Genomic DNA, 24,205 nt, shown 5'->3' with positions numbered 1-24,205 from the left:
GATCATGACTGTGTACACAGTGAAGCGCCAGATTTTCACGCTTGAGTATTGTTTGTACACAAATGCTAATGACAATGTCTTGTGAAAGCTAATTTAGAAAGAAAATGCAACATATGCTTATTTTACACACAGATCCAATAATTAACAAGGAACAAGTGCAATCCTTATGTGTGCCAGTAATTCTAATTTATAAGAACAGACTCCCGTCTACCTATTCTTTCCTGTCATTTCTTTGCTTTGTGCTGGAAGGAGTCAGTTTTGTTAAGTCCTCTCTGGAGCCACAGCTCCTGCCCATTTCAAGGGTAACGATATGGAGAGAAAGCAGAAATGTATCCATAGATCTACAGGTGTTATTTACTCATCTAAACCAAATCTGAGCCTCCAGAAAATAAAGGGACATGCTGGCTGTTTAGAAACCCAGAAAGAAGCCCATGAAGATGCAAGGAGCCTTTTTGCTGTCTGCAGTGGAAATATAGTAAAAAGGAATATATATTAAAAATATATTCGATGTTGTGGAGCCAACTCTTTCATACAGTACTCACAGAAAATCCATGAATATTTAGGTTGTTAGTTCTTTGGAACTGATGATCACCTCTTTTCATCATTCTGTTCTGTTTTCACATGTTACCTGATATATGTGACCTGTTTCCATTAATAGGAACTCCTGTGCATCTCCTATGTGCAAACAAACAGTAATAGCACATCAGGGGCTTTGTCTAAAAGTATTTGCCCACAGGAGTCATTGCAGTGAGAGAGTTTCACATTAAAGAGTAAAAGATCAGTCCTGGAGCGCAGTTAAATGTATTCCATAAAATATGGGATGACTTGAAATTATTGGGAGGTTTTTGCTGCTTTCAGTGGAGATTGTATTTCTCTTGTATACCAGATATTCATAAATCGGGCTTAAATCTATTTCTATGAAACCGCGGTGATTATAAGATATGTTCTTAATCTTATTTGTTTATTTATTTATTTATTTATTTATTTATTTATTTATTTATTTATTTTTTTTAATGAAACTCTGTAATGACTTTGGAGTCTTTATTATGTCTCAGGTGTTTTGTGTTTTAGGCTATGTTAATTAACATAATGTTCAATGATAAAATAAACTTGCCACATCACCAGCTTACAAAAAACATTGAATTTTAGCTAAAATATATGGAGTTAGAAAGTTTTATGTTAGCCTTAAATATTTACATTATCAATTAAAAATTCATTCCATATAAATCAGTTTTATGCAAGTTAAGTTACAATTTATTTTTTTTTCTTTTTGTAGGCAAGAATTTTTTAGTCTAATTTCAGATTAAATTGTTTTAAAGAAATCAAAGAAGTATGGGGGTGGAGGGGCAGAGCCAAAAGCAAAGAAGAAAAAGATGTCAAGTGAAAATGAGACACAGCGCTGATGTATGTGCCAGATTCAGGTCACCGGTGGGTGTCAGCTGAGTTTTTATGTGGAATTGCTCGTCTGTTCCTAATACACAACAGAGATTTCCCATTGGCTATCAAAAGTGACTGTGTGTTTATTTTAAGTGAGTTATATTCAAAATAAAAATTAAATTCGTTTTTTTTTTTAGGGGGGAGCTATTGTGGGTCATGGTCTCAGATTATTTCTGCTAATGCCAAAAATTGTTAGCAAAGAATAACATATCCCAAGCATTAGCTAAACATAAAGCTTTGGACATTTCTTTTATTTTGACTTTCAATTCAGTATGTTTTTTCTATCAGAGAACAAATGTTTAATAAAGGAAAATATAGTAGAAGAAAGCAGAAAGTGTGTGTGGGTGTTTACAAAGGTGACCTATGAAAATTAATACAAGCAATAGAAAGTATGCGTTTAAATAACACTTTTACTCTATATAGTATAGGAACATAGACTAAATCACCACAAACGTTAAAGGAATGTTCCACTGTTGTCCCTTTATGAAGTTTTGACTAGTCAGTTCTTTTCAACCAATCCTTTCAAGATAGAATCAAGTACAAGTATGTGCGCAGTTCGGTTATTCAACATTGGGTCTTGATGTGCCTCGTAGAGGAGACGAATCTTTCTTAGTACCACTAACAGCTTTGTAATATTATTATTTTTTTTCTCCACATTGCAAAGTAAAGTTGATAGATGTTTGTTTTCATTTATAATTCTTTGTTTTCAGTGTACACCAGATAAATAAAGTGGCTATTGCAAAGTCTTTTAAGCACAGTTACTGATTTGGCGGCTGTTTAACTTTCTTTGTTGTGGGAAACATCAGAAACATTGCATTTGATGTATAGTTCAACCCTATGGAAATATGCTTCAGTCTGTCTGCACAAGTGTTCCCACCGTGCACTCAATGTTTGCTTTGTATGTAATCCATATAGCATAACGTACAACGATTCAGAGTAAATTACATACCATTCCATTACCTCACAACAGGCCTCGACACCTATGGGTGTTCATGGGAAATTATAGAGCTCTCTAGCAATCAGCCAAGATCATTTTTTTATAACTTACAGAAAGATCAGTTCTTCAGAAAGCCAAAAATATTAGTCATTTTCAGTTGTAGTTTTTTTTTCTTTTTTCTTTTTTTCTTTTTTTTTTTTTTCTTTTTCCCCCCCTTTGGCCCACTTTTATCCAATCCAGAGTTTGCTTGTATTTTATAAAAATACAATAAACTCTGATTTGTTTAAAACAAAAACAGGACTGGGTGTATTAAGTAAACACTCTCTTTGGTAATACAGGCATTTATTCCAGCGCTGCTTGATAATATTTCATTTTTATTTTTTTTTTTCATTTTGAAGTAATGAGAACAATCCTTTTGTTATTGCAAAGAAAACAGAGACTTTCTCAGCAATTAGGTCTTACTGATGAGAATGAGATAATTTTCCCCTAATGTGTTTTCTAATAAAGAATTGAAAAGGCACACTTGATTCCAACATATATGAAAACATTATCTCAATTATTAATGTGTCCTTATTCCCTGGAGATAAATTAATCTAGTTGCACATGGTTTCCCCTTTCTGTTTAACATCAAAATTTAATAAGAGTAGACTTAAGGAATGTATATGATATACATTTAAAAATCTATTAGAATAAAATATAGAAGTTTAAAAGGCATATACATTTTAGTAGTCAATTTTTTTCAGGCTCCAAACTTTAAACTGTGAATTCTGGAAATAGCTAAATCATAAATGGTCTTTTCCCCTGAAAATATAATTTAGATGAAAAATTTTACTGATAGATGCATCAGAAGATGGAATCTTTCAGTCTCCTTATTTGCTTGATAAACATTTTTTTTTTTTTTTTAATTTTTATTATTTTTATTTTTATTTGTCTTTGGTTGTTGCTTGTTTGTTTATTGCCACAGATCAAATAGTCTTTTTCTTGGAATAGTTCAAGAATGTCAGATACATTACTATACTTTATTTTACCTTGATTTTATTTAAGTGTTATTTATTTTTAAATGATTTTCCAATTTTTTTTGTTTGTTTTGTTTTTCTTCTTTTACAGGGATGTTCAAAATATATGTACATCAGGGTGTTCATTAGTAATTACAAAATGGTAAAACTATGTTACTAATTTTCCACTTAAATGGATAGGATTAACTGGCATTACTAGAAAGTATGCATGTCATTTTAATAAAGTACCATGTGGGTACTTATCGGCCTTCCTGTGTCCCAGCTGAAGTCAAAGAAAATGCTGCCTTTGACTTCATCCGGACCTAGAACAGGCATTTTGGTGGGACATATGCTTTCCAGAGTCTGTGCAGCAGTGCTGTGCACTTTTGTACAAATTAATCTGCGGAGGGAATCCTTACCTTTCAAATGAAGAACTCATTCCAGTTATAGTGATAGATTTGTATTCAAATTCTCAAGGCTGTAGTTTTGGACTAAATTCACTGTTACAGCAAAACACTAGGGGATAGAATTATGTGCATGCCGCAGTTCTATTAAAGTGAAAATTATGTTTCTCAGCAATCCATCATCTAGTATTCTAGACTGCTTGTCAGGCCTGTTTCAAATATGTCATGTTCATGAAATTCAAATAATTTTGGCTTGAAAAAACCCTTAGCTATATTGCTATTATGTCTTAAATTATGCAGACTAACAGCTGGCACCATTCTCTTGTTTTGTTTTGTATTTTCTGAAGATTTTGTGTGGTATACAAATTTCACGATTGTTTTCTATTTAAAAAAAAAATCCACATTAATTTTTAATTTTACATGGATTTCAAATGCACATACTGCCTACTGGAAATGTCCCTAGTGTTGTGTTCAGTAGGTTACTGAGCTGAAAGTTGTTAGAAGCATAACGGCTTCTTTAATTTATGTACCTTACAAGAAAATTGTGCTAAGCTGCTATAAAGCAGCTTGCCCACATTAGTATTTCTGGATCAGTTACTATCACATCTTTCCAGATAACTTTTGTAAGCTATAGATAACTTACTTAGTGTCAATCTAAAGTTACTTTTATCCCAAATATAAAATATAGTTTATATTTGATAATTCTTATGATGGTAAAATTAAAACTTGTTGATTCTTTCAGAAACCCTATCTATTTGAAAAGATGCCTTATCTTCAGTTATCTCAGTGTCTTCCATGTACATTTATTCCATGTACACAAAGGTGTTTACTGTATGCCCAAGCCGATAAGTAAGCCTAAGAACATGTGCCACAGAAACAGTCTAATTTGGCTTCCTATTTAATGTAGGAAAGTTTGTAATAAACTTGGGAGGGGAGGGAGAAGAGAGTTGTATTCTTCCCCAGAATCTCAACATTGTTACTGAAAACAAAAATTCTGAGGACAGCAATAAACATACACATGGACACAGTATTATTGGAAAATAACAATAACAACAACAACAGTAATGAATTAAAAACAAACAAACAAAAGTAAAACAACCCAACCCAACCCAAAACAAAACAAAACAAAAATCAATATTATTTAAACGGCCAGATTATGCAATGACTGTTTTTCCATGGCATATGATCTCACCTTGTAGGTTATATTACATGACGCACAAAAATACTGACATGGAACACAAATATGAAAGCTCATTTCCATCCTTATTTGACCACTACATTTTTACACAAAAGTGATCCAATCACCTAAAATCTGGAAACATTTGACCATTTCTTCTCTCTTTCTGTCTCTCTCTCTCTTTTAATTTGAACTTATTAGGAAATGCAATTTCCATTGTTGGATAAAATCTAGTCTGTAAGGCATGAAATTACTCTTAATTTATGATACCATTAACAGTGAATTATTTCTATTGACTTTTGATTGAATGTGGATGAAAAAGGCAGTATTTTAATGAGATATATGGATATCCAAAATATATGGTATACCTGATGCCAATAATATATCGGTGATAGATTTGATAAGTCAAAACTGCAGCATGCCCTTTTCAGGATGGAGATGATGCTCAGTATTTTGCAGAACTGCCTCAGTCACTTCTTTACATGTGCCGTTCCCTTGGATTTCATGGGATCAAACATGCGTTGGCTTTAAAACACAGACTTTTAAGTATCTGCTTAACGTAAAAGCTAGAAAATTCAGTCTAGCGTGTACTTTCCTCCTGTGTGTTTGGCACCTTTTTCAGATAAGTTACAGAATTCCATTATCCAAATTGTTACACATGTGTGACAGAGGTTGACCTTTAGTCATGTCAATCCTTTTTGTGTAGGCCTCAGGCTCCAGCCTAATGGCTCAAAGCCTGATTTACTCACTGTAATAAGGGCAGGAGGTCGAGCAATTGTCAGCTTGCTTGCTCGTACTCGTCTCAGAGCCTGGTTGAAGGCTGTTAACACAAAGCTTTTCAAAGTGAATTTACAACCACCACCACTGACAGAGGCCAATCAGTACACCATAAATGTCAGGTTAGTGAGATTGAGCAGTAAGTAAAGTACTGGCAGCCCACTATTGGCTGAAATCAATTGCTTAAGGTTTAACTGAGAATAGCAATCTGTGTACAACTACATCTCTGGAACGGGCTTAAGTATGGAGAGCAAGTCTGAGTGCGGATTAGGGAGAATTACACACCAGTATTAGCCATGGCACCAAGCCCTGCATTTGTTCATCTTCTATATCAGTGGTGCCTGTATTTGTGTGACTCATGATCAAAAAGTTGTTGGACCTGCCTGGTGGTTAAAGAAATAAGATTACTTTATGTGTGGAGGGAGAAAAAAACAAAACCCTATAATATACCAAGAAGAGAGCTAACCAGTGTGCTGTCTTATCTGGACTAAGAGGACTAGGATTTTTTTAACATAATTGTTCAGTAATGCCAGACTGGTTTTAGTCTTCATTTCCAGAGATGGCTTTTCCACAGGGAAGCAGTGGCTTTTTGATATTGTTTTGCCACTGGGAACTATCACAGGATTCACTAATGAGTGATTATGTACTTGATGGTCTGAATATCCATGAGATGTAGTTACCCAGAAGACTGAATGTTTTTATCATTTTGTGTAGTGACAGCTTAGACAACAATTCATTTGGCTTTGAAAGCATCAGCATTAAAATCTAGGAATCCATTAAAATGCTGTATGCCAGGATTTATAAATTAGGCAATTTCCTTGATTATTGCAATCATTTACAAAATTGATTGTCCCAGTGTGGTATAGGCAGATTTCAGCAATGATCATTGACAACAGGCACGTCCTCTAATATCTATTCTCATTGTTCCCTAAAAGAAAAGACACTCTACCACTAGGTTATTTTCCATCTCAAGGTCAATTATGCATGCAAGTAGTCTACTAATGCAGAAGATCACATATGTTTAAAGGAGAACTACATCACCTCTTTATAGATGGTAATGATAGCTGGAAAGCTTTTTATTATTTTATTTTATTTTTTTTTTCTGTTCTTTCTCTCTCTCTCTCTCTTTTTTTTTTTTTTTTTTCTTTCTCTATTGTTTGTAATTTGTTTGCTGATGGTCAAGGCATTCATTTGAGTCTGTAGTACACATTCTCTTTGTGATCCATTATTGAAAGGTAAATAATTTTGGCAAATTGCAGCTGTAAATATTTATTTGATTGAAGATTTAAAAGTCAATAATGTGTTTTATTTGTTGCATCTTAAAGTTCTAATTAACCAATAGATATAGTGTACAGTAACTTCATTTGGGTCAATTATTTCTGCAAGACATAATAAAGACATTATGTCACAAAGCAAATACACTCTAGAAGTTTTCCTATATTAAGACAAATACACTAAAACTGCCAAGCACTAGCTGCCAACCACAAAAGCATACTGCTTTCTACCTGTGTGAAAATGAACAATATGCACATGGTAAAAACCTCCAGATACTAAAGCTTAAAATGCAGGTGATTACAAAAGATTATTTTGCACGCTGTAGATGAGGTTCAGTTGCAGCTGGCAACAAGCTAATTTGTGTCAGGCCTCATGCAGATCATGAACTTCCAGGACTAGTATCCTGCAGTTGTTAATCAGTCCTTGCTCAGACAAGATAGCCATTGATGTCACCAGGAACTTTGATTTAATGGGGTCTTCAGGCATGAGTGAATAACACAGTTTCACTTTAATCACAACTCTTAAATCATTTTTTTTTTTTTCCCAAGATAGGCCAACCATTCTTTCAGAAGTGCAGAGCCACCTGCATGTTGTCTGCCACTGTACGTACAGTAACAGTAATGCACAGTTGACTTGAAGATACCCTTGTATGAATACATTTTGTGTGAATACTGTATGTATACTTTTATTAAGGATAATTAAGGATTATTAAGGATTTTACTGTGAAGAAAGAAAGGATTACATTAACAGTGACTGTGCTGTAGTGCATGATATTTAGTTAAATAACTATAAGCATCAAATAAAAAAAATCATTATATCTTGTAAAAAATATGTAAGTAATAAGTTCTTAGTTTGTACTACATATTTGTTGCATGGATTTATCAAGATATATATATATATATAAATATATAATTGCATATTTTAACAGATATTCAGCCTAGTACTTTTTGCGTAAAGACCTGCTGGTGTATAAGCAAGAAACTTCAGTGACATAAAGACATTTCTAAAGATGTTTTGATTTCATCTGTGGAACTACATTGTAGAGAAAAGTGGTTTTGTCATGAATTCCTACTGAAATTGTGACCATATGAAGGCTTTGTTCTTCATGTCATTCACCTGTAACAGTCCTGAATTTGGAAACAGAAGAATTAAATGAATCAAATGAGTTCAGTATACGTTACAGTCCTAACTGAAAACAAACAAAAATAAATAAACAAATTGTATGTTAAATGAAGTGTCATGTATAAAATGAATGAAGTATGCAATGCCAGATTTCATGACTTTTACCTGGGCTAATCTTCCAATTGTGCAAAGACCTTTTTTTTTTTTTTTTTAAATTTCTTATATGTACTGTTTGCCTGATGTCATGTCAACATTCACTAGAGAGGGCAGGTTATTAGCGTATTTCAAGCTGCCAAAAGAACTTTTATATCAGGATGGATTGGCAACTGATGTTTTTAGGCCACTATTTTATAAAAAGATCTTACTATTGAAGTCAAAGTAAAAGCAAAAAATAATAATAAAAAAATCCTTTTTGTTCTCTATATTTTATTTTTACTTTAAGTTGACTTGAACTCTGTCCTCATCTCTGTTGCTACAGTAAAAGCAGGACACAAATGAGATGCACAATTACTTGGAAAAAATGAGATGGACTCTTTTCTTTTTTTTTAGGAACAGTTGCTAATAAAGCACATCTTCACTTCCAGTTGGAAATGTGCACTTTTTCCAAAATATGGATTTTTCCTTGGTTTTATGTTAATTCGTTTTATTGTGACCAGCAAGACTGCAGCAACAGCTGTGGACAAAAAATTACATTTGTTCACCTGTAATGTGGTAAATAGCAGAAGATACCCACTCTACATCGTACATAAATTTTGCGATAAAATTTTCATTATTTATTTTATTTTATTTTATTTTATTTTATTTTATTTTATTTTATTTTATTTTATTTTATTTTATTTTATTTTATTTTATTTTATTTTATTTTATTTTATTTTATTTTATTTTATATTTCATTTCATTATTTATTTTTGTAGCGGTGATGAACAGTGACACTGTCTGTGAGGCTAATCACCTAAATTTAAGGTCTGGTCTAAATCTTGCAGTTTCACTGCCTAAACTGGCTGTTTTTACCAGTTTGGATTCTCAAATGTGTTGGTTTTGAGGTGATCACAGGCTGTCTGCACGTTGTTTGTGACTGACGTCCAATTCTAACACAGTATCACTGAACATTCTTAAGTGGCATTAAAAAAACAAACAAACATACTTTGGTCATGGTTAGGTCATAGCCTCTAGTGGAGGCTAGTGAAACTTTGCTGCAGCTGTTCCCAATGCCTTTGTACAATGAATGTTAAACTGGGTGCTGTAGGAAGATACCACTATCTTCAGCATTCCACTTTAGGTGGCCCAATAGAGAACGTCTGTTGCTTGGCTTTGTAATATCTGAGTGATTTCTAGGCCTGTGACCTGCAGCAGCACTTCTGTTACCTAAGTGGGAGTGTCAGTGTTGGAGTAAGCCAGTGAGTGACATGTTACCTCCTGGTGAACAGGCAGCTCTCATGGGGGCTCCTCCAGCTGAGTTCTTGGGCGAGGGGAAGCCTACTAATTGATGATGATATTCTGAATAGATATTGTCTAGTTCTTTTGAATATCATGCTCATGAATGCCATGCTCATGAATATCGTAGTGGTTTCTAACTCTTTGCACACCATGATGAAAGCCTTAATGGATATATGCTCATATTGATACATATGGGACTAAACATACAGACTTTTTTTTCATGTTGCTAAGTATTGCCAGTTACTTCGATTTAAACCACCTTGCCTCCATGTAAATGACTCTTATATTTACTATTGTCAGCTATCCATTCCATAAAAAGACAGAGGAGAGCTAGTTCCAAACATGACTTAAATCCTATCAGGTGGTCTTCCTAGGAGCAATGACTGTTCATATCTAGATCGTGTCTTGTGTTCAGCTGCTAAAAACTGTGCCCAGAATTAGCAAATGGTAGTGAAACAATCTCACAAAATATTTGTATGTGGCTGATGGCATTAGCTGTTAAGTGGTCTGACTTTTGAATGGAAATTTGAGCTAGTCAGAAATGAAAATTCTGGTTTCTGCATTCCAAGAAGAAAGTTTTGTGTGTGTGTGTCTGTGGTTTTACTTCTTACTTGTAAGTGGTGAAAAAACAAAAGAAAAAAAAAAAGAGGGTTGGCTTTCAGAGCAAACATTCTGAGGACTTGACATTTGACAGCAAAGAAAAAATATTTATTTTTTTTTAATTTTATTCTTTAATTCCATGATGTATGACCACTCTCCATTTCAGAGAAGGAAAGCTGGTGTATAGGTTAGTTAGGTGCCTCTAGATGGCATGCATTTGTAAAATTCAGAAAGAAACATTGACATTTAATGATTTAATTATTTGTTTTTAACTAATGCAATAATATAACCAGAACACTTAAGCAAAATTGATATGTTCCAGAAAAAATATATATATATATACACACACACAAAATGTTTTTTCATGGAAAAAAAAAAAAAAGTGGAGGTTGCAAGTTAGTTTTTCTCCAGTTCTGATGAAAATTAACAAAGAGATACACAGACTTAAAAATTCTACTTAATGCTGCTGTAACCTTTTGGGACAGCTGGTGAAGTGTGCCAAACCAAGACCTCATCTGTGTTTTTAGCATTGTTCTCTTTCCTAGCTTTCCTTGCTCTGAAACCTGTAACTTGCTATACTCTGGCTCTGAATTTTGCTAGAGTTGGGATCCATATCTGAGTTGGGATCAAAACTTTTCACTGGACTTAACCTCATCTGTTTTTCATGGTCCAACAAAGAAGAGTTTTGTTTGCCGTAAATCTTTCAGCATAACTAAAAGCCAGGTAAGGAATTTAGGAGGCTGTTTATCATGCCTTTTTTTTTTTTTTTTTTTTTTCCCCAAACAACCAAAGTGAAGATGGACATTGACATTTCCTTAGATCACACAGTAATCAGTAAGATTTTTAGGAAAAAATAGGTACTGTATTGATATTCAAACATACTCATCAACGTTTTCTTGTCTGGATTTATTTCTCTTTTCTCTTCGGATCAAACCAGGATCACATGGAGGTTACCTGGAAGAAGAGGTGGTCTTTTAGGAATATTAATTTATTGCCCTTTTTGTGAAGAATGGTACCTATTGCATCCCTGGTCCAGGGGTTTGGTGAATTTCAATCTGTGAGAGTTCTCCAGCAGCAAGCACGTGGCCTGGGCTCAGGGGTGTCCGTAGCCTGCCGTATGGCGAAGCATATGTTAGGGTAGGCTATATATCTGAGCCTGGGTGGGCTCAGACAGTAACTCTGGCTGAGTAGCTATTTGACCTTGGGGTCTGCCATTCCCAACAAAAGATGGCTGAGGGTCAGGCTGAGGTCTACAGCCTCCCTTTCCTCCAAAGGCTACGTTCGTCTGTCTCTTTTCTTAACCTTTGTGGGTTTTTGTTTATTTAATAAAAAGTTAATTTTTATGCCCTAATTACCCAAAAGTGACACATCCCAGAGGCAATAGTGTCAGAGGAGATTAACCTCATTGTGTGAAGCAGAGTTTTCCCTTACTTTTGAAAAACTGTTTTGTGTACAATTTCATTGTTTGCTGCCAGGTCAAATCAGATGGCATCCTTTCAAAGATGTAACAACTATTTAGTTGGATCACTTTAAGGACTTTTTAGGGTCTTCATTGCTTAATCCATCTTTCTTGAGTCTCTGTTTCTTCCACATTATTACTTATCTCTTCTGAAATCTCACACACCCATATACTTTATGTACTTTATGATATTCACTCCCACACGATGGCCTGCATGTAGTAGCGTCTGTGTTTTTGATCAGAAATAGCTAACAAGACCTCTCAGGACTTGATCAATCAGAATTGGAAATAACAATGATAGCTACTGAAGAGGAAAACACAATGCCTTCATCCCTCTCTGAAACTGGGCAGCGCACAGCTTTCATACTGCACCCACATCCAGCCACTGGTAGGTGGGAAATTCAGGAAAAGTGCTCCTTTCTCTGTTGGACCTTCACATTATCTGTTTTAAGGGGTGTCAGGCATCAAGAATTTAAACTTACTGCTGTACCCATGAAGAAAACAGCTGGCTATGCTGACAGTTGAGACAAGGCAATTCCATGTCCTGGCAATAATTTATGATTAGGGCCAACCTAGTGAAGTTACAGACCACCACAGTGTTTATTACTTTTTACTTTTTCTTACTTTTGTTTTATAACTTCTTCTTTAATTACTGTATTTATTTTATTATAATTTTATTATCTATTACAGAAAAAAAAATATTAAAATGCTTTTTATGATTTTTGCATTCATTTCAGTGATTTGTACAAAGAAGGCAAGCATTTTGGTATTTCCTTTCTGTGTAGAAGGTATCTTAATTTATGTGGAGCATTAGCCATAAGTTTGCTGTTGAGAGCATCCGTTTCTAGTTCTAGCTGTCATCCTGTATTAACTGTGAAAAAAAAGAAAGTTTTCTCCTTCACAGACAAAGCTGGACTGGGTGTACTTTAATATTTTGTTAGTTAATTCCATTCCTTTATGTAAATGAGGCTAGAGGCAGCCATTGCACCTTGATGTTTATTTGGTAGATCTCTTAAAGGAATAATAGGTAGGATGTGTAGGAAATACTAAGTAGGAAAGACTTTGTAGTGAAGTACCCAAGGATCAGATTGCCATAAACTGAAAGTCTGACTGAGTTTCTCTCTCCTTCATACTCTTTGATGGTCTCACCATAAAAATAAAAGAGCTAGGTATCTTATCTTCCACTTTTCCTCAACAAATTCACGTATCTATGGAGGCTGAAAAAGTGGAACTTCAGATCATAGGGAAAATTGGTGCAACAAACAGATGCAGGCTGCTAAAACAATGTATTTGAAGAAGATAATGGAGAATAAGATAGCAAGGCAATGTAGTATCAGTGAGTTTGGAGAAAGAGCCCAGGCTCTCAGGCTATGTCTCTTGTAGAAGATTGCTGCCATTCTTTCTCTTTGTTCTCAGAGATTGCAGGTAATTTCAGCACTCTGTCATAAGCCAAGCTAGACTTGCCTCATGAGCATTAGAGTGCTGATCTATCTATCTAGCAGTCACTTTTTGAGCTGCCTCTCTCTGATGGTGAGTTATGGGTATCCTGCAGAAAGTCAAACTATTAAGAAAAGATGGTGTTCAGAATTAATAATATTCTCCCTGACTTCTCATAGTTTCCTGCCCTGGATTTTTCCTACTCTGTTGTTGATTCATTTAAATATTTTACCTAGTGTAAGGTATCAAAACTTGCAAATATGACAAAAGGAAGCTTTGTGAATCTTTTTGAACATGCAAAGGTTTTCTTAGAGATCCTTTAGTGGGTCCTTTGCGTTGCACTAGGAAATACAATACCACAGTAAGGGTGAACTACGGTCAGGGAGAAATGGGCACAAGCTTGCTATCTCTGTCAGCTAAGCTGACCTGATGCAAGACTGGAAGCCATGTGGGAGTGTGTCTGGTAGGACAGTGCTGTGCCAAAGGAACTGAGTCTGGTGAGATTAACTGGCCTGTGGGCTGAGAGTACATTGTGCCCAGGCAGTGTTTATTATGATTAGAGTAAGCTGGATCTCTGTGCCCTCTGGCATGGCTTTGTCCAGTGCTGGCTAGCCAAGCTTTTTGTGACTATTTGACCAACACCTTGATAGATTTTTCTGAAGACTTAAAGATTAGCTAGACTTTCCCTGACTTTAGCTGCAGGAGGTTTAGCCTAACAGTAATACCAACAGGGCTTCTTAGTGGTTCTAAGTAAACCATGAGAAAATGATGCTATTGCAAGTACTGGAGGAGGTCTTATACTGTATGGTTTGATAATAGTACAGTTTTGCACATATAAACAAGCTAAATCAGTAATAACACAGTTTCGTAGTTTCGTATTATTTACTGACTTGAAAAGTCCTAGTATCTTTGCTATTTAAACAAAAAGAAAAAAAAATCAATTGCTGTACATAGCTACAATCACTTGGGTAGGAATATTCTTCACTTCTGTTTGTGACAGCTGTAAGTAGTACAAGTGGAGGCCTGGGTGCTGTAAACTCATACCACAATGTCACCCTATGATCCCAAGCTTTCCTTTACCCTCTCCAAGTTTACTGGTGGAGTTGAGGACATAACAGAAGGCATGGTATATCTTCCAAGATCAGGACCACAGAGCTTCATCCCACTGTTAAATTTTAGGCTTGTATCACAGTCTGGCAAGAAGCAGCAGTGACAGTTTAGGTGAGCAGTAGTTTTTGGAATGGCCTGATGCTCTGAACCACATAGCATATCAGAACCCACTCTGGACAATTTTTAAAATTGTTTACTCATTCCATTTTTTGATTAATTAAAAAAATCTTTTTAAATTCTATGTTTCCCAGTAATTGCAGTTGCTAATGAATAAAAACAACCCTATGTTATGCCTCATTCCAGGAAAATAGAAATGGTAGGAGTTTCAAAGAAGGCAAATATTTTAGATTTATACATCAGTCTCTTATACTTGTGTCCTGGAGAAGTCTGTCAGAAAGGCACCAGAGGAGAAAAAAGAGAGACCTAGTTTGACCCAAAAAGACACAAAAAGAGTGTGTTTGACCTCCCCAATGAACACTATGGCATCTACCTCTCCAGCAGGAGGTTTATGACAGCTAGGAATTGCATAAAATGAATAGTATAGTGTGATTGAAATATCTTTGAAGAATTACATTATGCCTACGAACCACAACTAGAGAACTGTGGGAAAACAAAAGAGAGCACAGGGTGGCTGTGGAAGTGGTCATGTTCTGGAAAACAAAACAAAACAAAAACAAACAAACAAAAAAACAACTTAATGGAGTTTAATACGTTCTGTTCATTGAAGAAAAGGTTGAGAGTTGACAATTTCTTTGGATGGATACTTAGATATGGGAAAAAATGGTGGATAATGAGCTTCCTTTCCAATGGGTAAGAAAGGAATAGACAAAATTCCACAGCTAAAAACTGAAATTAAGCAAAATATGTCTCCTAGAAGGTGATTATATTTTCGCAGCAGTTGAACTTAGTAATATCTCAATGAGGCAGGTAACTTTGACTCTTTAAAAGGTTGTTAGATGTGTCTTTTAGAGTTCTGTTGCTCTGGGCTGGATAATCTGAGACTTTGCCTTCACAGCTTGTCAAACTGAGCCCTTTTTTTATCTCCAAGGCTGCTGATGAGGAGAGCAAGACTGCCTGCATCTCCCTCATTGCATGTTGCATAAGAAGTCTAATCAGGTCTCATAGTTTGCATTTTTAATGGGGTACTTGCTGGAAATTTCTTTTCTCAGATGTCCAAGTGTACTCCGCTTTCTCTTTTCTTTTCAGTGAGGCCAGAGATTGGCCACAGAGATTGGGCCAGGGACAGTGGTTTGAGGTGTTTCAAGAAAAACTGTCTTTTTGTTTCACAGCTAGTATATTTGTACCCTGGGCTGACTGCCACTGATCTTGCAGGTTTGTTATGATCTCTGCAGCTTCAGGGGTGGTCATGGTGTCAATTCTTTCCTTAGAGTCCCCTCCCATTATGGGGACATCGAATGCCCCATGCCCATAGTACACCAGTCCTCTCCTTTTTCTGTGCCTTTTCGCAGACAAAATATAATGGGCTATGAAGTATAGTCTGCAGTAGATGATGAAGAAATCACTTCTGGCTTTAAAATCCATGAAGCTATGAAGCCGACCAAGAGAAGTTACAATGCCTGTGTAAACCTTATCAAAACTGAGCTCTGCTCAGTCTCCTCAGTAAGAGTTTCTGTGCTTATAAATTCCTCTCAGCCTCCTTTTCTGACAGAGTGCAGCACATCAGAGGAATTGACTGATAAAGACGGGGAGAGAGGAGAGGGATTATTACAAAAGCCAGCCATGTGGCTTCTGCCCGGAAGTCTGCATATTTCCCTTATGCATGAATTGGCATGTACAGACTGCAGCTTAACCCAGAGCTGCAAAAAAACAGTAATAGGAAAGAGGAACAGTAGCTCTTAATTTTCTTACAATGTTCCTATTGCAACAACACTGAATGCAACCATACACTGCAACCCCCACGGCTGTCACTTTGGCAAACCTTTTGATGAATTGGATCTTGATATTTACAGAATCTATTAAAATACAGCCCATCATGTGTTTGTTTATATGTTGACAAGATGATGTACACCCTGCGGGTCAAGGGTGATGTGAACTGTTTTGGTGTTCTTGTCAAAGCAGCTAAAAAAAGAGCATTTAAATAATTTTTGTAGAATAATTGTCTAAGAATGTAAGAGCAACATACAGAATTCTTACTTTGAAAAAAATCTGTACTGATCTGACACAAAAATCTGAGCTTGTTATCAATCAAAAAGACTTTCCTACTTCTTCTCTAATATGTTAAAAAATTGGCAGCTCAGATAGAAAAACAAATAGCAAAATTAAACAGAAAGAAATTGATTTAACTACTTGGGTGGTTTATCCAGTAACACTGCAGATTTTTCAATTGGGCTTGTCAATTATTAATTATATATATATTTTTAACAAATGAGGCTATATAACACATACAAAATACTACACAATTTTGCTATAAATATACTAAATCAGAATTAGCTTTTTGAGGGTATCAGATATATTTATTTGAACACCATTTGTATGTATTTTATTTTTCTTTGTAAATATGAAGAAAAAACTACTGTTTGAAATTAAATGGTGCCAATCTAGTTCTCATTACAGATGTGCGTTGCAAATCCAAATGTAACTGTAAGAGTGTTACCTACATAAAACTGAACCCCAATCTCATACACTGAAGGATTCCATAACATTTTCCCATCTTTATTGTTTTATTAGTGGATTGTATTCTCATGAAATGGGATAAGGGCTAAGATGACTTAATATACTAGAATCTCGTTCCATTTTTATTACCTGTTTTTTTTTAAGCACCTTGAAGTCATGTGCCCCAGAAATAAAAGAGACCTCTTCCTGTTCCAACATAAAACTAACATGCAGTCATTTCAATGCAACAAAAGAAATCATGAAGAGTATGGGTAAAGAAGATGAGTTTTAGAGGAACAAAATACAGTTTACTCAGATGTGCCATGTTCATATCAAATTGTTGAAGTATCCAAATACTCTATGCTGATATCCACTATGTTTTAGAAAGGAATATGTACATTTGTAAAGCAGAATGGATGCTAGGATGGAAAGCCTGAGAAAATAGAAGCATGTGTGAAAATGAAAAAGAAAGAATGGGCAAATAAAGCCTGGGAAAGCAAGAGCTATATCCAAGCAAAGTGAAAAAGCAGGAATCAGGAATATTGACAATGAGAAACACAAGGTGACTGCTGGACATGAGCTGTCCTGAGATGTTGTGCTGAAGAGCTGATAGTGTTGGTTTTCTTGTCACCATGAGTAGAGGAACTTGAGAACAACTTATGTTACCTTTGGAATCCCTCTTTCTGAAGGAGACAGGCTATGATGATTCAGTTCTGGTGGGAGTTATTCCTATGCCCAGTGGATCTTTGGAAACCCTCCCCTTGAATCAGGTCTAGGAAAACAAGGAAAGGTCTAGGAAAACTTTATTCACATTACAGAAAGAAGGTTTGAGGATTTTCTGAGATGAAATACTGCTAGTTCCATCCCCACCCCCTCTGCTCCCCCGCTCTTCTTTTGTTATATACTTCCAAGTCTGTTTTGGCAAGGAAAAGTGCTTATAACTCTGTTTCTAAGTGCAAGCCAAGAGCCTCCTTCACATATCTGGGAACTTCTCTCTTCCCCTTTCTTCCTTTAACTTGCCTTAACCATGTTCCAGAATCATTACTTGATTTGCTTCTCTCTCTCTCTCTCTCTCTTTTTTTTTTTTTTTTTTTTTTTTTTTAGTTAATTTTCTGGTAGGACTGCCAACAGTGAACCAGTTAGAACTAGTTGTAGTTGCCGGAAGGAGGTGAGATGATACCACCAAAAGTAAAGACATGGTCATCAGATGCTAGCACCATTTGTCACACTGAACACATCTACTTTGTACAATGAGGTGTCTGGCTGAATTATTTCTGAATGAGCTATTGCATCTACATGGCACAGTAGGGCTGAGTTCTCAATATTGTTAGCCTGGATTAATCACTGCAGTGTGTGACACATTAGATGTGTGCAGGTTTAGCACATTAAGCTGCATAAAGTAAGCAAGGTTTGAGATTCTGCTCCTGCAGCCACTCAAATCAGAGACCAACCAAGGCTGTGAGTTTATTGTGATGGTCTCTAATTAGAAGACCCAGATCTTCAGGTGCATCATATATGTGAACCTCAAATGAGAAAATTTGAAACTAGAAGACATTCATCTTTCCACTCAACTTAATTCCAGTTGTTGAGTTCATGGAAGAATCAGAGAGATTCATTATCAAACCAATGACAGAGCTTAGATGTAGAGCTTAGTGATATGGTTTAGTGGAGGACTTCTTAGTGTTAGGTCAGAGGTTGGACTCGATGATCTAGAGGTCTCTTCCAACCTAGAAATTCTGTGATTCTGTGATTCTGTGATTCTGTGATTCTTGTGTTCTCTGGAAGCCTAGTTCTCTAGAAGCTTATAAAATGTTTTGATGTGTGATGCTTAAAGCAGCACTGTGTAAAGAAAAGGAAGGGGGCGAGTGTGATTTAAAACTGAAGGTGTGTGAAAAAAAAACACAACACCCAACCAGCAATACTTCTTCCCTTCCCTTCCCTTCCCTTCCCTTCCCTTCCCTTCCCTTCCCTTCCCTTCCCTTCCCTTCCCTTCCCTTCCCTTCCCTTCCCTTCCCTTCCCTTCCCTTCCCTTCCCTTCCCTTCCCTTCCCTTCCCTTCCCTTCCCTTCCCTTCCCTTCCCTTCCCTTCCCTTCCCTTCCCTTCCCTTCCCTTCCCTTCCCTTCCCTTCCCTTCCCTTCCCTTCCCTTCCCTTCCCTTCCCTTCCCTTCCCTTCCCTTCCCTTCCCTTCCCTTCCCTTCCCTTCCCTTCCCTTCCCTTCCCTTCCCTTCCCTTCCCTTCCCTTCCCTTCCCTTCCCTTCCCTTCCCTTCCCTTCCCTTCCCTTCCCTTCCCTCTGTTAATAAGGGTTTCAGTGCAGGTTATACCCCTGTAAACTGGAACAGAAATTACAGACAAGTGTCACCCTTGCATTACATTTTCCAGATTTTCCAAGTTTGTCAGACTGAATGCTCTTTGGACAATGTTTCTGACAGTTTAATTAATTATAATGGAAGTATTACAAAATGCTCATGCCTTTAACTGTATTCTTTGGCAAGTATTGCACTATATGAAGAGCTTCATAACTCTAAAAAGGAAAAAAATCCGATATATTAGTTGAGCTTTTTCATTTTTATTAATGGTCTTTGTTATGTGCTTCCTTATGTAGGAAACAGACTTTCAGACAAGAGTGAAAACAAGAACAAAATAAAAGTCTCTTCTGGTGTCATGCTAAAGGGCTCCAATGAGCATTGTGAATGGACTGGGTCCCATTCAGTGAATGTGTTTGGAAAAAAAGAGGTATGGTATAGAGTTTAGTCCCTAGTTATAGGTGTATATTCCTTGTGTTAGGGTCAGATGTTTACAAGAAAAAGAAAAAATAAAACAGTCAAGTAGCCTACTTGTAACCGCAGTTGTTTCTACTAAGAGGCTACTAAATTGTTGTCCAAGGCTCCCTGGTGGTCTGCAGGACCTTGCAAAATGTTCTGCAGATTACGTGGAGGACTGAGTTCAAAGGAGTCTCCCTAGGTGGTATATACGTGAGCTGTATTTCAGCACCATCATGACAGATGCTTTCCCTGACACAAGACAGTGCCTGCACCATGCTCAGTGTTGGTATTCCACTAAGATTTCCACATCTGCAGTGAAGGACAGCTGTGTGTTCATCAGACACTCGTTTGCAAATGACACATTTGTGTGGGGGGGCACTCGGTTTGCCTGTGAAACTTTGCCAGAGATGAAAGCAAGTATCAAATGAGAGTATGGACACAGCCCACTTTGGCAGTTAAAAACTGGCTTTCCTTTTGGCTGGTTGAAATGTCTGGTTAATAAGACTAGGGTAAGAGTCACTAGATGACACTGTTACATAGTTTCACTTAATCTTTTTTCTTAGTGTCTATGCTCAGACTTTGAAGATATGCTGTGTTTCTGTTCCTGTTAATTTATATTGTACCAAGCACCAGTATTTTTTGTCTTATTAAATCTTTCTGGCTAGGCTTTGCTGGAAGGCCAAGCTGGCCCTCTGTGTTGGACAAGTTTAAATTCAATTTGCATCCCAGAGACCCAAATTTAACAGCACCGATTCCTCCTGTGTTAAATTTGTGAAGATCCTTCACAGAACTAGGAAGTTCATGCCCAGTGAGATGGGTGCTGCAGTGTACTGTGCAGTGTTTTGCCATGGAGAGAGCTGGCCGCCATGGGGACCTACAGCTGCCTTAACTGGAAGCCCCCTTGCCCACCCAGTTCAACCTGGTTCTGCCATGCAGTGGTGGACTCTGGAGCTACTGTCATCTTTCTGTGTGGAAACTCTGCTTTCCCTTGGTTCTTCTCCCAGGGGGTGGGAAAAGAGTCTCTGGCCCTAAGTAAAGCCTTGCTTTTCCTCCATCTGATAAGGCTAAAATAGTTAGGCTCACCAGGCTCTATTATTTTATGCTTTCATTTGCAACATCAAGTTTTTATTGTGATGGAAGCACCAGTGTGTAATTATTGTCAAGCTCCAGACATACTGATATTCTTGCCACTTGCATACTGTCTCTCAAGGCTTCCGAAGAATGACTTGAGGCATCCCAGGCAGTCAAGTCATGAAATTAAAGTTGAGTGGAAGTGGCACAAGTTTTTTAAAAATAACTTTTTAGCATGTGTCTGAAAGGCTTTTCCAACACAGTAGTTTTGTGAGCAGCATGACAAAGAGTGCTTTTTGTTGTTGTTGTTTTTGAGCTGTCCTACTGGAATCATTTGCTGTCATTTTAGGTCATTTTAGGGAAGCAGCTTTCAGCAGTATTAAAACCACAGCTCCCCTAAAAGCTGTTGTTGCTGCTGCTGTTCACTGGGGAAAAAAATAATTAAAAAAAAAATGAAGGAAAAGAAAAAAAAAAGTTCCTTACATTATTTCTCTTGATCAATAAACAGCATCTTTTCATTCTTTTCATAGTTCATCCATAATGGAGGCTATTAAAAAATTGTATGGTTGACATGATACTATATATTTACTTATGAATATATTGAAATTAAATTTCTGTTCTTGTTTTGCTAGTCCAAAATGCTCTACAATAGTCACAATCTAATGTTCAGATGATAAAAAGTCTTTATACAATTTTAATTTTATTTTTTTTTCCCTTTAAAAGTATGAGAATGCAACCAGCAATGGCTGACTTTCTGAGCTCTAAACTCAGTGAACTCTATACAGTGTAACATCTTATATCAGATCATATTTGCACTCTTTCAGTCACAAACATTTGATATTGATAAGTATCTAGTCTAAGTTTATTATCCTTGTATCCTTGCCTGCTGAAGGAGCTTGTTTCTCTCCATTTTCTCGATGGAGAAAAACAACATTGTGTAGCAGGGTTAGATTGTGTACTTAGCCATAGCTGGTAAACATTATGCTGGATGAATCCTACCTTTAAGTCACTAACAAACTGCATTTTACAGTTCATGTGAACAAAGGAAATGATAAATAGTGGCCCAATATTTATTATTAGTTTGCCTATTGTAAATTCACCAGTAGGGGTGTCTTTCACTGTATTCAAAGATGTGCCTACACCTCTGAGCAGATACAAGCAACCTAGCTTTAATCAAGGTAATTATTTCAGCTGTATAAATAATGTAACTCCAGCAATACCGAGAGTACCATTGGATGCTACACTTACATTAAAAGCTTGGTTAGTATCTTTAAGTACATCCGTGCTGCAGTGGCTGCCCTGTTGTCAGTGACCTGGATATCTCATTTACACCTAGAGAACTGATTTGTCTGCATCAGTCCCAGACACTTTGACTACAGCATTGTAGACATGCTCTAAATCAGTAGGGTTTTAAATCTGTGATTATACTTGGTGTGTATGAAAGCAAAATTGGGCTGGTATCTTCTCCCATGCAATGCATCTGACGTCTTCTCAAGCAAAGACTACTTAATTTAAGCACTGTCTATTTCGCAAATGCAGAGCCACCAATGTTTTCCTTATGAAACATTTGTTCCCAATTGTAGCCATCAGAAGGTCAGAAGAAGTTCAAAATTACATGATGGAGTTTATCTACTTGTTTGGAAAAATGATCTGGTCATTGCCATAGCAAGTTATATTAAATTGTTTTGGTTGTATGAGATAGGATTTTATATTAATACCATATTTTAAACATATTTATAAAACAGTTGAGCTTTGACTATTAGAGCTCAGATCTGTGCAGTTTTATAGCTGAGACATTTGCAAATTTACATTTACATTATTTTGGCAGGGACCAAATATAGATGCATTTTAAAAGAAAAACTTCGGATAATTGCATCATGATGGATCTTTTGAATCTTGTTCATTTCTGCTCTCAAAGATATTAAATCAATACAGATCTCAGGATTGACTGTATGCAATATATGGATGATGTATGTGATGAGGTTTGGATTTTTTCTCATTTATGTTCACATTATATGAGTATGTGCCATTAAAGTTGACAGAGCATTTAGGCAGAGTTGCAATGTTAGCGTCATGGTTTATCTCAGGTGTAAAACAGGAATTACAATACATATATATATATATTTGTATTAGTACAGGTGAAAAGTACTACAATCATCTGTTATAAGAAAGAAAAGGTATTCTTGCCCTTTCTCTCCACTATCATTGAAAAATCTGCCAGCTGACTGCTTGATGCTGCTTGTTGTTGCACAGACTTAAGAGGTCTTCCATATGACACAAAAAAGATAGTTCAGCTATAGGTACTTTTCATATCCATAAAATTTAACTATATTATTACTAGTGATTTACCTGTAACAATTAGAAATTATTTAGTTCTCTGAACTATCCTAGTTCTTAGGAGGATAGTAATCCCTCTTTCATTTTTACTAAATTTGAAGTAATAGATATATAAGACAAAGTTAAATCTGAAATGTGGAAAAAGTAGCAAAAAAGTAAATGACAACAGGAAATGTCATTTTCTTCTTTCAGGACTGCCAGACATTCTGTATAATACAGGATATCCTGTATATATAGTGAAGTCAAATACAAAAAGCATACAGGGCACACACTTTTCTGTATTGTCATGGCAACTGATGCTTTCCCAAACACACAGAAGCTTCAATTTCCAGAGTTTCAGGAAAACAGCAACTGCATCTGGACCTATTGCATGTGCAATTAGTCCAACACTTGTGATTTTCTGAGCCTGTGCAAGCTGTACTCCATGACTTTCTACCTAGCACCGTTTCAGATGGCATTTTCTTGTTTTTCATGTTCCCTGATGTAACTTCTGAAAGTACTTAGATGGTGTTGGGATGCTGTGGAGAAGATTATCAAAGATGCAGATAGGTATTAATGGGGATCAGCAGGTATTAATGGGGATCAGCAAATGTCATTGTCCCAATCTATACACAACTTAGAATCATATTTTTCTAAAATCTGCTTCTTTTGTGTGTTTGTTTGTGAGACATCATTCTCACCACCTCTATTCTCATCTCTTCTCTATTTTCACATCACAAGGCCAGACATCCAGACATCCCAGGACACCATTCCTCCTGCTTCTGCAGTGAGAGATTCCACCCTACATTCTGTTCCTCCACATGCTGAACTTCCAATGCTATCAGCAGAAGTGCTGAGTACATAATAAGTGAAAAATATTTAGATATTAATATTACATAGTGGAATCATTGTAGACATGGAAATTATCACAGCAGTGAAAGTTTTGGTGACAAAGGACCCACATCCATACTAAAACCAGGCTTCATTAGTTTTGCTCACTGAACAACAGGCCTTTAAATTATGGAATGCTCCTGAATGTACCTCATTATTAAGCCTCTGGTAAGTGTCTTTCCTCTCAGTCAGTTTGTTTATTCATCCTTGATTCCAAGGATTTGCTCAATTTTCTAGTAAGTATAATATATTTCCTATCCAGATGCCACATGGGATTTCTAGACAATTTACTTATCTGGACAAAATAAATGTCTTTCCTTTGAAGCCTGGAGTAACTCACATCCTTCTCTGCTCTCTATTGGAGAATGAAAAGTCTTTGAGCAA

At 36.3% G+C, this 24,205-nt stretch overlaps 1 protein-coding gene across 1 annotated transcript in view; it reads left to right on the top strand.

Annotated features, from left to right (window-relative positions):
- PRDM6 (PR/SET domain 6) overlaps positions 1 to 24,205 on the top strand; it is a 76,892-nt gene that overhangs the window by 9,667 nt on the left and 43,020 nt on the right. The window lies entirely within an intron of this gene.

This window comes from Anas acuta, chromosome Z (assembly GCF_963932015.1).
Source record: "Anas acuta chromosome Z, bAnaAcu1.1, whole genome shotgun sequence".
Taxonomy (NCBI): domain Eukaryota; kingdom Metazoa; phylum Chordata; class Aves; order Anseriformes; family Anatidae; genus Anas; species Anas acuta.
The sequence above is the reverse complement of the archived record's forward strand: the minus strand, read 5'-3'. Positions and strand labels throughout refer to the sequence as shown.